We start from the raw sequence: 11,454 nt of genomic DNA, 5'->3' as shown, positions 1-11,454 counted from the left end.
GGAAAGAAGAGAAGAAAGGATAGCCTTCCATGCAAGAAGACTAACCTAGAGGGCAGTCAGGTTCTGAGGCATGGATCAGATTGGTTTAATGCATTTAAGCTTGCTGCAACAACACACCCCAAAGCCTTTACCTTGGTCCACAGCTTATATGAAGAAAAATACTTCTCTGGGAAATAGGAAATATTTCCACTTCTCAAGAACTGAACATTTTATGATACTGTAGACAGAAGGTACTATCAGTTATTCATGTGTCATTTTATATGTGAATATCCCGTACAAACATATCCAAACTCCATCTTTATTATATGTTGGCATTTAGAATGGAAATAAAAATCATACTAGGCAAATGCAAGAGGTGATGACTAACTAACATTTTCAGGTTAGTCACACATAACTACACAGACATTTGCTGGTTTTGCTCTAAGTAGGCAAGAGACTTTCTAACAATACAAATATATTTGGCTTCTTAAGAGGAATTAAAGACAATTCAATAGAAAATGGAACATGTTTTGTATCTGATGAGCTAGCATTGCAGGGAAAGCTTGATTTTCCTGTTTTTATTGGTTTTGTGCAAATTATGCTCTTATCATTAACTATATTAGATTAACATTTTGGGGTGTGTCCTTTTAATAAAAATAAATAAATAAAAGAAACAGTGCTGGCACAGTGATGGCTGTTCTCAGACATAAAACACATGCCGAACAAATTGACCAAGGTAAGGGCTGCAGATTAGCAGAGGAAAGTATACTTCTGGAGATAATCAAGTGTATTTGTTTAATAACAATACTTGCCACTATTACAATAATGACCTAAAGTTTTGAAGTGCTCATTTCCTCCCTGTACTGTTTGCCACTTCAGAAGGTGTGGATACTGTTGAGAACAGAGAAGGTAAGAGTGATCACAGAGATTAAAGGAGAACCTCTCAGTCAGGGAGCCCAGCTGTGGTCAGCAAAACCAGGAGATATGAAACAGCTCTGGCAGAACATGATGGGAAGCAGCTCTGGCAGGACCCTTGAGGTGGGATGGTAGGCAGAGGTGCACTGAACACATTAACTCGTAGACAAAGTGTGCCAGGTCTTGCATAGATCACCTGATCTTTTTGGTGAGACGTCAAGGTGGTTTGCCATTGACTTGACAGAAGAGTCAAGAACGGGCGCTCCAGAGGTTCTACTTTGAAAAGTGTTTGGCCTACATGGGAAACAGACTAGAGCAGGTCCAGGGAATCAGAACCTTGGTACTGCTACAAAGCCCACTTGTGATTCCCTGACCTCTAAGATCCTATGTAGCCAAACACTACACCAGTCAATAATACGGATTCTGAACAAGAAGTAGCCCATTTCTTTTTCTTCTCTAACAATCCTTTCTACCTAGAGATCTGACAATGGGGCATTTGACATACAGGGAAGCTTTGGGGAGAACCAAAATGCAGGACTTCCCTCATACACTGAAGTCCTTGTGTTTAGTCCTTGAGATAGGTTTGGCCCCTTCCCCCATCCCCAGCTTTATCCTTAGGAGATCCCAAAGCACCCAGAGATGGCAGTGGCCTGGCACCCACCTTCAGCCTGGGGGAGACTGAGGGGCGACCTTACTGCAGTTACAACTTCCTCAGGAGGAGAAGAGATCGGGGCAGACCTTGATCTCTTCTCTGGGGTGACCAGTGTCAGGCTCTGAGGGAAGGGCCTGAAGTCGTGGTAGGGAAGGTTTAGGCTGGATATCAGGAGAAGGTACTAGGGCTAGTTGGCAACCACAGGCAACCAGAGGGTGGCTGGGCACGGGAACAGGCTGCCCAGGGCAGTGGTCACAGCTCCAAGCCTAACAAAGCTCAAGAAGTGCTTGGACAATGTTCCCAGGCACATGCTGTGACTCTTGGGGTGTCCTGCGCAGGACCACGAGTAGGACTCCGACGATCCTTGTGGGGCCCTTCCAACTCGGCACGCTCAGTGATTCCCTGGCTCCCCACACGCCTTCAGAGACACACGCCCGCCCAGAGCCGGCAGGGTGGTCTCCTTCCCGCCTCCCGCACCAACACCCTCCGCTTCGCTCCCCTCCCCTCCGCACCCCCAACCGGGGCGGGCCGAGCCGCTCTGGGCCGCAGCCCCCGCCGGGGGCGGGCCGAGCCGCTCTGGGCCGCAGCCCCCGCCGTCACGTGGCCGCCGCGCCGCGCCCGCCGCTCCCGCCCCCGAGTGTCCCGGGGCGCTCGGCGCCGCCGCTCCGCCCTTCGGCAGCGCCGCCGATCGCTGCCTGCGCGGCTCCCGGCACAGCCGCGCCGGCGTAGCGGGACACGGGCGCTCCATGAGGTGAGGACGCGGCGCGGGGGGCGGGCGCGGGTCGGTGCGCGCTCGGCGGCGGGCGCTGTGAACGGGGCTTTGTGTGCGGCGCCCACCTGCTCCCGCCGCCGCCCCCCGGCGCGGGGGGCTCCGGGCGCTTCCTCGGGGGAGCCCGAGCGGGGGAACCTCTGAGGGGCGCAACAGGAGGGAGCTTCTCCCTTCTCTCCGCCGGGCGCTGCCGGAGCGCCCCGTTTGCCTGGTGTGGAGGAGCGGGGAGCAGCGGGGGGACGCAGCCCGTGAGTCGCTGCCGTTTGACTGTTTATTTTCGTTTACTATGTAGTTAATGTTTTGATTGCTTTGTTTTGTTTTGTTTTCCTCTCGAGATGCGTGGCAGGCAGTGACAGCCGCCCGCGGGGGTGAGGGATGGCACCGCCGGTTCCCTGCCCCGCACCCTGCCGCCCGCAGAGGGGTCTCCGCGGGTCCCTCGGCCCCGAGCCGAGCCGCCCCGGGCTCGGGGGTCACTGGTAGCTCAGGTCCGGCTGAGCCCCGGCAGCGGCGCTGCCCGTCCCGGGGCGCCCTGATGGGAGTAAATCCTCCCCCGAGGGAACCCTCAGAGACCCTCCGACCAGAAGGGTGGCCCCGGGTGTCCCGGTGCTCTCCCCCGGGGTTTGGTGGGAGCCCGTGGAGGGCAGGGTCGCTGCCGGTCGCGGATCCCCGATTAAATGCCCCGCCGGTCCCCCCGCCTCGCTGCCGGTCGCGGATCCCCGTACCCCGCGGGCGCGCAGGGGGCTGCACCGTCCTATGGCAGAGCAGGCTTAACAGATCCAGGTTTTCTATCGCTGTAAAGAAAAAAAAAGAAAAAAAAAAAAAAAGAAAAAAGTAGTCTGCTTTAGGAATAGCATCGAGTTTAATCGAGAACCTGTGCTTCTAAGTTCTCACAGGGCATGCAAAAGATCTATTTTCCTCTTGCACTGCGTTTGGCAGCTCAAGCTTTCTGCAGTCTGCTGTTCCCACTTGTGACATTCTTAACTTTCTCCTTGTGAAAAGAGTATGCTTTAACAGCCTTGCAGGATCTCTAACGAATTCTCTCGTTTGCTTCTATAATGAGTATGAACGTGCTTACTACAGCACTGATATAAAACACTTCCAGTCTACTGCTGCTTTAGTAGAAGCTGTAGTCTCTTTTTTTGGTTTTCTTTTCTTCTCTATCCTAGCAGGTTGCTAGGATTAGCTGTGTCATTAAAAATAATAATATAATAATATAATAAAATATAATAATAAAAAATATATCTATATCTATCTATCTATCTATCTATCTATCTATCTATCTATCTATCTATCTATCTATCTATCTATCTCTATTTTGAGTGCCAGAAATTACATATACATCATTTTTGAAAGGTTTTCTGGTGTCCAGGATTAACTAGGAGTGACTGAATTTAGTGAATATCTGTCAATGACCTGCTTGGCTCTTGTCCTGGGACACTCATGGAAAGCTGTGAATGAGATTTTATTTACTAATAGAAGAATTGCATAACAGACATATGAACCAGAGTGAAAGAGCATTTTGGGTAGAACAACGCATCATATGAGCTCAGGGTTCCCTTGATTTGAAGCCAAGCTTAGTGCCAATAAGTCACTGAGCAGTAGCAGACACCCATTCTTCCAGTCTCTAAAACTATTGGCCCTCTGCTGTTCTTTTCCCCTTCCCAAGAGTCCGTCAGCTAGCAAAGTAATAAAAGGCTACATCCTTCCCTCTATTTCCCTGAACCAAGAGATAGATGGATAACATCAAGTGAAGAAGAGACTAGATGGGACACCTCTCGCCTCATGAAGTGATGTAAGCATTTCATCACTTGCTTGCCTCATCTCTTCCTTTTTTTTTTTTTTATCTGTGTGTTCAGTTTTCCTTCTCCCTTGCTCTGATGACTTCATGCCTTTTTTGAGGGAGAAGCGTGATTGGAGAAACATGAAAGCTAGTTCTTGTGTAAGATGTTGGTAATTTCTAAGTCCTCCTATAACAATACCCTAATCACATTTTTTTTGGGAGCTTATTGTGGTCTAGTTCTTTTTGCACAGGGATAGTGCTTGAACTAAATATAGAGAAAAACAAACAAAAAACCAAGGGAAATTTGAACAAATAAATTCAAATATTTAGTGCTTTACTTAACAGCAGACATAGCAGAGTACTAAAAATTCCAAGGTAGAAGCACAGCAATCCATAACATCTTCTGGGGTTATAGATTTGAGCAGCTGGGTCCTGCTGTGTTTGTACCTTTGCATGTCTGAGAAGCCTGCCCAGTTGTCAGCATTTTTTGGAGCTGCTGTCTAGGTGCCTGTGGATGCATGCAGGTAATAGCTCTGTATTTGAGCTTGGACTTTGCTTTCAGAGTTGTCAGTCCTGGCTGCTCCTTATATTTAGAGTCATCTGATCATGGGCTCTTATGGTTCATGGGAAGTAATGCTAACAGGTATAATTCTGGTAATATGTTAGAGAAGAGCTTGGCACTGTCCAGCTGCCAGAGACATGCCAGTCTGCTGAACTCTGGGAGCAACTGCAGCTCTCACTGGCACTTTGGACTAGCTGACAGTCCAGGTACTTGCCAAGGACTGCAGGAGTGGAAGCGCACAGGAGTGGAAGAATGCACCCTTCCCTTTTGTTGAGGTCCTGAACAAGATGGCCGGTAACACCCAGAGGTGATGGTGGTGGTCTGTGTGCTGAGCATGAGATGGTCATCTCTCAGGGAGAGCCTCATGGTTACTGCATTTTCATGGGAAGATTTAGGTCTTGGCAAGTCTTTCCTCTGCAGGCAGAACTCGCATTTTAGATGAGTTCTAAACTCATCTGTAACTTATACTGTAGTAACTTATGTACATTTTCTAAAGCTGTCAAAGTCTTCTTTTGATTTTCTGCCTGAAAGCCATTGCCAGTACTGAAAATACTGTAAAACAAGATGCGCCTTTCTTTTTTTTCCCCTCCCACATGAATCTGTTGAGGGAATGGGTAGAGGAGAGTGAAAGCCAAATTTGTTCAGTCATTACAACATGAAAAGAATTTGTATGCTGGTCTGCCTGTGAGTGTAACTTCAGTAGCTGATGATGTTCTATTTCTTTTCTCATAACTTTTGAGAGGCAGGGAGCTACTGTTAGTTCTTGCAGATGTCAGACTTCCCAAAGGCACTTTGGAACACTTTGAAATATCTCTGCAGAGTTTTGACATTTGAGTACTTTCTAAGGACCTTGGTTATAGCTACTTGCTTGAGACACCAGCATATTAACCCTAAGGGATATGTGAAGATTCGTAAGTCTATGAAGGCTGGGAGAAGTGTCTTAAACACTGTATCTTCTTCTCCGGTATTTATACAGCACTTAGTGCTGCTGCTATTGAATATAAATTTCAAAAACCTGATTAAAACCAGAAAAAAGACACTTGATTACAATTAAGATCACAGAATCACAGAATGCCTGAGGTTTAAAGGAACCTCTGGAGATCATCTAGTCCAACCCCTCTGCCAAAGCAGGTCCAACTAGAGCAAGTTGCACAAGATCATGATCAGAATGGTTTTGAATATTTCCAGAAAAGGAAATTCCACAACCTCTCTGGGCAGCCTGTTCCAGTGCTGTCACCCTCAAAGTAAAGTTCTTCCTCATATTCAGATGGAATTTCCCGTGTTTCAGTTTATGCTTGTTGCCCATTGTCCTGTCACTGGGCATGCCTGGAAAGTGTCTGACCCCATCCTCCTGTCACACATCTTTAAGATATTTGTAAACATTGATAAGAACCCCTCTCAGTCGTCTCTTCTCCAAGCCAAACAAACTGAGCTTTCTTAGCCTATCCTCGTGAGAGAGGTGCTCCAGTTCCCTAACCATCTGTGTGCCTCCACTGGACCCTCTCCAGAAGTTCCTAGTGTTTCTTGAACTAGGGAGCCGGGAATTGGACACAGCGCTCCAGATACAGCCTCAGCAGAGCAGAAGAACCTCCTTCAGGGTGCTGTCCACACTATTCCCAAAGCACCCTGAGATACCATTGGACTTCTTGGCCACAAGGACATACTGCTGTTTAACTCCAGGTCCTTCTGGACAGAGCTGGATGTCAGCAGACTAACCCCTAACCTGTGCTGGTCCCTGAGCTGCAGCACCCCACTCTTACCTCTGTTAACTTTTCTCTGCCCAGATCTCTAGCCTGTTCACATCTCATTGAATGGCAGCATAGATACCATTCCACAAATATAATTTACCAAATGTAGGTGTGAATTTTGCTTATGTCTTGCTAGTTTATAGCATCAAGAGTCTTCCAGAAGAGAAAATATCTGAATTTTTAGTGCTTTTTATTGAAAGTTGGAGGCACATGAAACTCTCAAGTTTTGGATAATGTTAAAAAATATGCTCAGTTTTCATCAGCTATTTACCCAAGAGCTTGGTAGCTGAGTACGGGAGCTGTGTTATCAGCACAGTCTCTGAAGGTAATTCTAGATTCAAGTAGTTTCCAGTAGGATACCTTCTCAAGGTGTTTGTGGGAGTGGGGCTTGTCAAGTGTCTTAAGTAAATTGCTTTGATGTTCCTGTCTTTCTAATTCCGCTCCTATTAGGTGACTGCTTTACCTTAGGCTGTTTCAGAATATTAATCCATAAAGTAATAGATATGTCTCTTCATAGATTTGACGTTGCAACTGTACAGTTTGTCATGTTTGATGTTTCATTCTGAACACCAAATTGAATGGCTGATAACAGAATACTAGGAAGGAAGTGTAAACAAGTACTAGCTGTTGTTATCCATGTGTGTTTCTCATTTAAGAACTGACATTTCAGAAGTGGGACTCTAAGGCTTTTTTCTCTATTGCTAATTGTAGCTAGATGGTTTATTTCCAGTATCATCCAGTTGAACTGAATATTAAATATAGAAAAGTCTTCAGGACTGCAGCACATCTTATGTATGATCAAACTAATGAAGGGCCATGCAAGGGGGGTGTGTGTGTGCATTTGTTTTAGAGACAGGAAAACTGAAGGCAGAGAAAGAGCATCAGTATGCCCCAGTTCATGCAACATGTCTTGTCTCTTTTGTTATGCCTGGGTGTGTGTTGATAGACACCTCCAGACGAAAGAACAAGAGTGGGACTGGAATAAAATCATGTAAAATGTAAGGAGTGAACAACAAATTTACCTTGACTTAATCTGAGTTAGAGTTTTGCCCAGAGTCCTGTCTAATATGCCAAGTAACAAATCAGGGAAATGTCACATTTTTATTTTTCTGTAGCCTGCTTCTGATCGTTATTGGTGCTAACTGTCTTCTGGCTGTCTAGAAGTGCATTTGAATACATTGTTTAAACAAACTGCATGTATCCCCGGATCAACCATCTTGCCTTGATTTGTACTGGCTGTACGGCATCCTCAGTGGCTGGTATGGCTTCTGCTGAATGCATGAAAAGAAAATTCGACGTTTGCAAGTTCTGAATATCAAATGAAGGGTAGAGTTGATACAAAGTGTCCTCGCGAGAGGAGCAATAGCTGTATAATTGTTAGTGTTGCAACATCTATGGCCCTCTTACTTCTGGGCTGAGATGCTTAAATTTGTACAGTTCAGCACATCCTTGCCAGTGATTTGTGAGCAGATAGAGGGAATGCACTAGGTTACCCAAGGCCCTTGCTATCTCTGATGTCTGATTCTGTTTAAAGTGGGATTAACTGTATATAAATCACTCCCACTCTTGTGTAGTGCTTGGGCTTCTCTGTGCATTTTTCAGTGTGTTTTCATTAGTAAGTAATAGTAGATTAACCAAGCCAAGAATTATTTGTCTTTATAGGTAACACTGAGTTTATAAAATTCTGCTCCATTTGACTTTTCCTATGATGGGAGGGCGGGTTACTCAAGATGGAAAAACTGAGTTGTGCTGATAATGAGTGGGGAAATGTTCCTGTAGCTTTTGGTCTCATCATACATGCTTCTCTGATTTGGCCTGAGAAATGGAAGAATATGCTTAGCTGGATGGAAATAGGAAGTAGTCGGGGGGGTGGAGAGTTGGGTGGATTTCTTTTTAGGATAGAGGGCTTGCTGCATTTATGTGGGAGCAGCCAAAGAAGCTGAGCAATGGCTAATGCCTCCAGGCAGTACTGTGACTTTGGCAGTGTTAAAGAGCAGCCTGGGCTGGAGCACATGCTCCTGTTGGAGGGTAGGTTGGGGAAGCTCAGGGACGTGAAGCATTTATGAAGTTGGATACTGAAGGTGATCAGCAGAAGGGATGCATTAGAGTTGATGCCTCTGGCTGCTTTGCAGTGCTGGCTGCTGCTAGGCTGTGCTTCTGGGTCAGAGCTGGGCTTGTGGTTTACATAGTGATCATCCATGGGTAAATGATGGTGTGCTTTGGGGGAAGATGCTTCTGGGGCCCCTTATTTTCCCCATGAGAGTATGTGTGGTCACACAAAGGAGGGTGTAAGTGTATAGCAGCAGCAGGAGTACTCTTCCACACTCCAGACCCTTTTTCCATTTCCCCCACATCTCCACGTGTGTTGCCAGATCTTGCCTAGAGTCTGTAAATCTTTTCTGTAACCTTTCAAGGTTAAAAAAGATTTTTGAAGTGGTTTTGGGAGGGAAGGGGAAATTTATTGAAACATTAGTCATGCTTTGCTGCGAAAGAGCTCTGTGTGAGATGGAAGCTTCTCAGGGCGTTCTGAAAGAGGTGTAAGATTTTTGACACCTTAATTAATTGAATTCAGCAGTTATCAGTGAGGAATTACTCATTAGCATGAACACTGTTCATAGTATACGGTTTTACTGTAAACTTCCAGTTTTGCTTAGGGAAACAAAGTCTTTTCCTTGTTGCATCACTGGATTTTGTCCCGCTCAAGGAGTTAATTGTAACATTGTTTGAAAGGCCTTGCTCTGATTTTAATGCAATTTAATGAAAGGGAAAAAAATGTCTGTATTATTGTTTACTGTGGTTTGCACAAATCTCACTATAAATCACTGGGGAAGATTATCCTAATCTGTTTCCTACATTTAAACCTAAAGATTGTATTGTGTATTAAAACAGAGTTGCAATGAAATTATTGAGGCCAAAGATTGCCACCACTTCAATGTTTCTTGTTTTAGCTACATAGGTTTACCACCTACCTAGAGATGTTTTTTGTGGCTTATATTCCTCAGGGCTGTTTCTTGACATTAAGCTAAAGGAAGATGAGATAAAGGATAGATATTTAATTTTGGAGCTAATGGTTAAAAACACGTGATCAGCATTAGCTGTTGAGAATCCCTGGAGTTAAGCACTTATCTGCTGCTAACTTGCTGCAGCTATAAAATGACAATGCTCAATATTTATTACCACATTCATTCTCAAAACGGAGAAATGCCGTTTAATCTCTATTAATAGAGATTGCTTTTTGTTAATACCTGTGATTCATTGCAGAAATATTGTTTTGAAGTGTCTTGGTGCTCCCTGGTGAATTTCTAGTAGTCACTTCCTATCTTGTAAAACAGGAGAGTAATTTTAATGGCGCTTCCTTTATCCCCCCTCTGGCAAATGAACAGTTATCATAAAGCACTGCTGAATCAGGATGCTGACCTCTTTTTGCATCAATTCCAATAATTACACCCTTTGAGAGGGGAATTCCTCCATTAAACGGTGACAGCAAAAGGCAGCCCTCCCCACTTCATGCATTTTTATCTCTACATTTGAAGGATTATGGGCATTATGATGCACAAACTGTAATCTTAATGTTTGTGTTTAACTACATCATATGGAAAAAATACAGATGTGAAAAAACACACTAAGCTTGGGAATGCTGTTCTGGTGTCCTTGAGCATGCCTTTTTAATTAAGCTGAGGATGTGAGTTTCTCATTCAGTGTATAAAGTGTGCTTCTTCCTTTCTCACAAGAGGGAGAGTAATGTATTGGGAGTGCTTGCAAAACTTGTTAATTAGACTCTCCTACAGGTTCCTCAGAGAAGAGGGTCCAGCTTTGCAGCTGCTCTGTGTACCTACAAGGAGTTTTCATCTCCCTCACAGCCTTGTAGTTGAGCACTTTGTCTTCCTTGGGAGCTATGATAAATCTTTTGTCCATAGGAGCCAAAAATGCTGAGGGAGTGGGAAGGGGAAAGACAGCCTACAGCAGACAATTCTTTGGCAATCTGCATGTGAGGAAAGATTTCTTGTTTTCAATTCCCTGTGCACAGGATTTATTTATACTTCATTAACTGGTACAATTAAACATTTAAGTTTTTTATATTTAAGTTATAAAACACAAAGTCCTGTTAAGTTTTGGGTTTTGTGGGATATTGTCTAATGTTTCACATCTTTAAAGTTTCTTTATATTGTTATTTTTTTCATAAAAGTTTGGGTGTTGTTTTGTTTGGTTTGATTTGGGTTTTTTTAGCTGGTGTGTAAAGAAAGCCAGGTGAGTAATGGTATTTGTCTCGTCTGGCATTTGCAGTTTTCATCATCCTTGATGTTACTAGAGGATAATTTAGGAGATTATTGGGGTCTTGCTGAGGTTTGGGCTCCTTTCCAGTGCAGGTAATGACAGCTGTTGTGCAATTTAAACATGTTCTCAAATGTTAGGTGTAGCAGAAATGAAGTGACATGCTTTTCTCAGAGCAATCTGAAATAATTCCTTCTTTTTGATTGTTCAGTTGTTTTGGTTTTTTGTTGTTTTTTTTTTTTTTTTACTATTTTACAAGTACTCCATTCCACCTAGGAAAAAGCTAAGAAATGTTCAGTTAGGTCAGGGAGTGAAAAGGTTCTGCAAAAATTATTTTCCTTTTTTCTTTTTGCCTGCTAAAGAATTAGACAAAATGTGACAAACCCATTCTCCTTGTGATTAAACGAAGAATTTTGAATGAAACCACTCGTTCATATACCTGAATGCAGTTAGGGATCTGGCATGGCTTGAAAATTACTGCTTAATTAGACTTAGAGTAATTTAATTCAATTTAATGATTTTTTAACAACTTACAGAATTACACTATCCACATTACCTACTGCTGCCTACTGGAGAGATGCAGCCTGTGGGAAATGTGTTTGTGTGTTTACAGTGTATGGGATTTTTTTGTTTGTTTTTTTTTTTTTTTTTAAAGAAATGTACTTGAGTTTGTCTTAAATGGCTGTCAGATAAATATGGGGTTGAACTAAATAACATGTTTACTTAGCACTGATTGCTATTCCTGAATGGTAGTTAGGGTTGTATTTTGTAGAAGCA

At 44.0% G+C, this 11,454-nt stretch overlaps 1 protein-coding gene across 3 annotated transcripts in view; it reads left to right on the top strand.

Annotated features, from left to right (window-relative positions):
* Window positions 1-2,188: 2,188 nt before the first annotated feature.
* RAI14 (retinoic acid induced 14) overlaps window positions 2,189-11,454 on the top strand; it is an 87,993-nt gene continuing 78,727 nt past the window's right edge. For 2 of the 3 annotated variants that reach the window (XM_058864658.1, XM_058864656.1), the window contains exon 1: window positions 2,189-2,297. The gene's annotated coding sequence lies outside the window, so the exon portion shown is untranslated. Of the gene's footprint in view, window positions 2,298-4,088; window positions 4,108-11,454 lie in introns of those variants that run through there. The other variant, XM_058864657.1, reaches the window with a different exon arrangement.

Source organism: Poecile atricapillus, chromosome Z (genome assembly GCF_030490865.1).
Source record: "Poecile atricapillus isolate bPoeAtr1 chromosome Z, bPoeAtr1.hap1, whole genome shotgun sequence".
Taxonomy (NCBI): domain Eukaryota; kingdom Metazoa; phylum Chordata; class Aves; order Passeriformes; family Paridae; genus Poecile; species Poecile atricapillus.
This window is presented reverse-complemented; position numbering and strand designations above follow the sequence as displayed.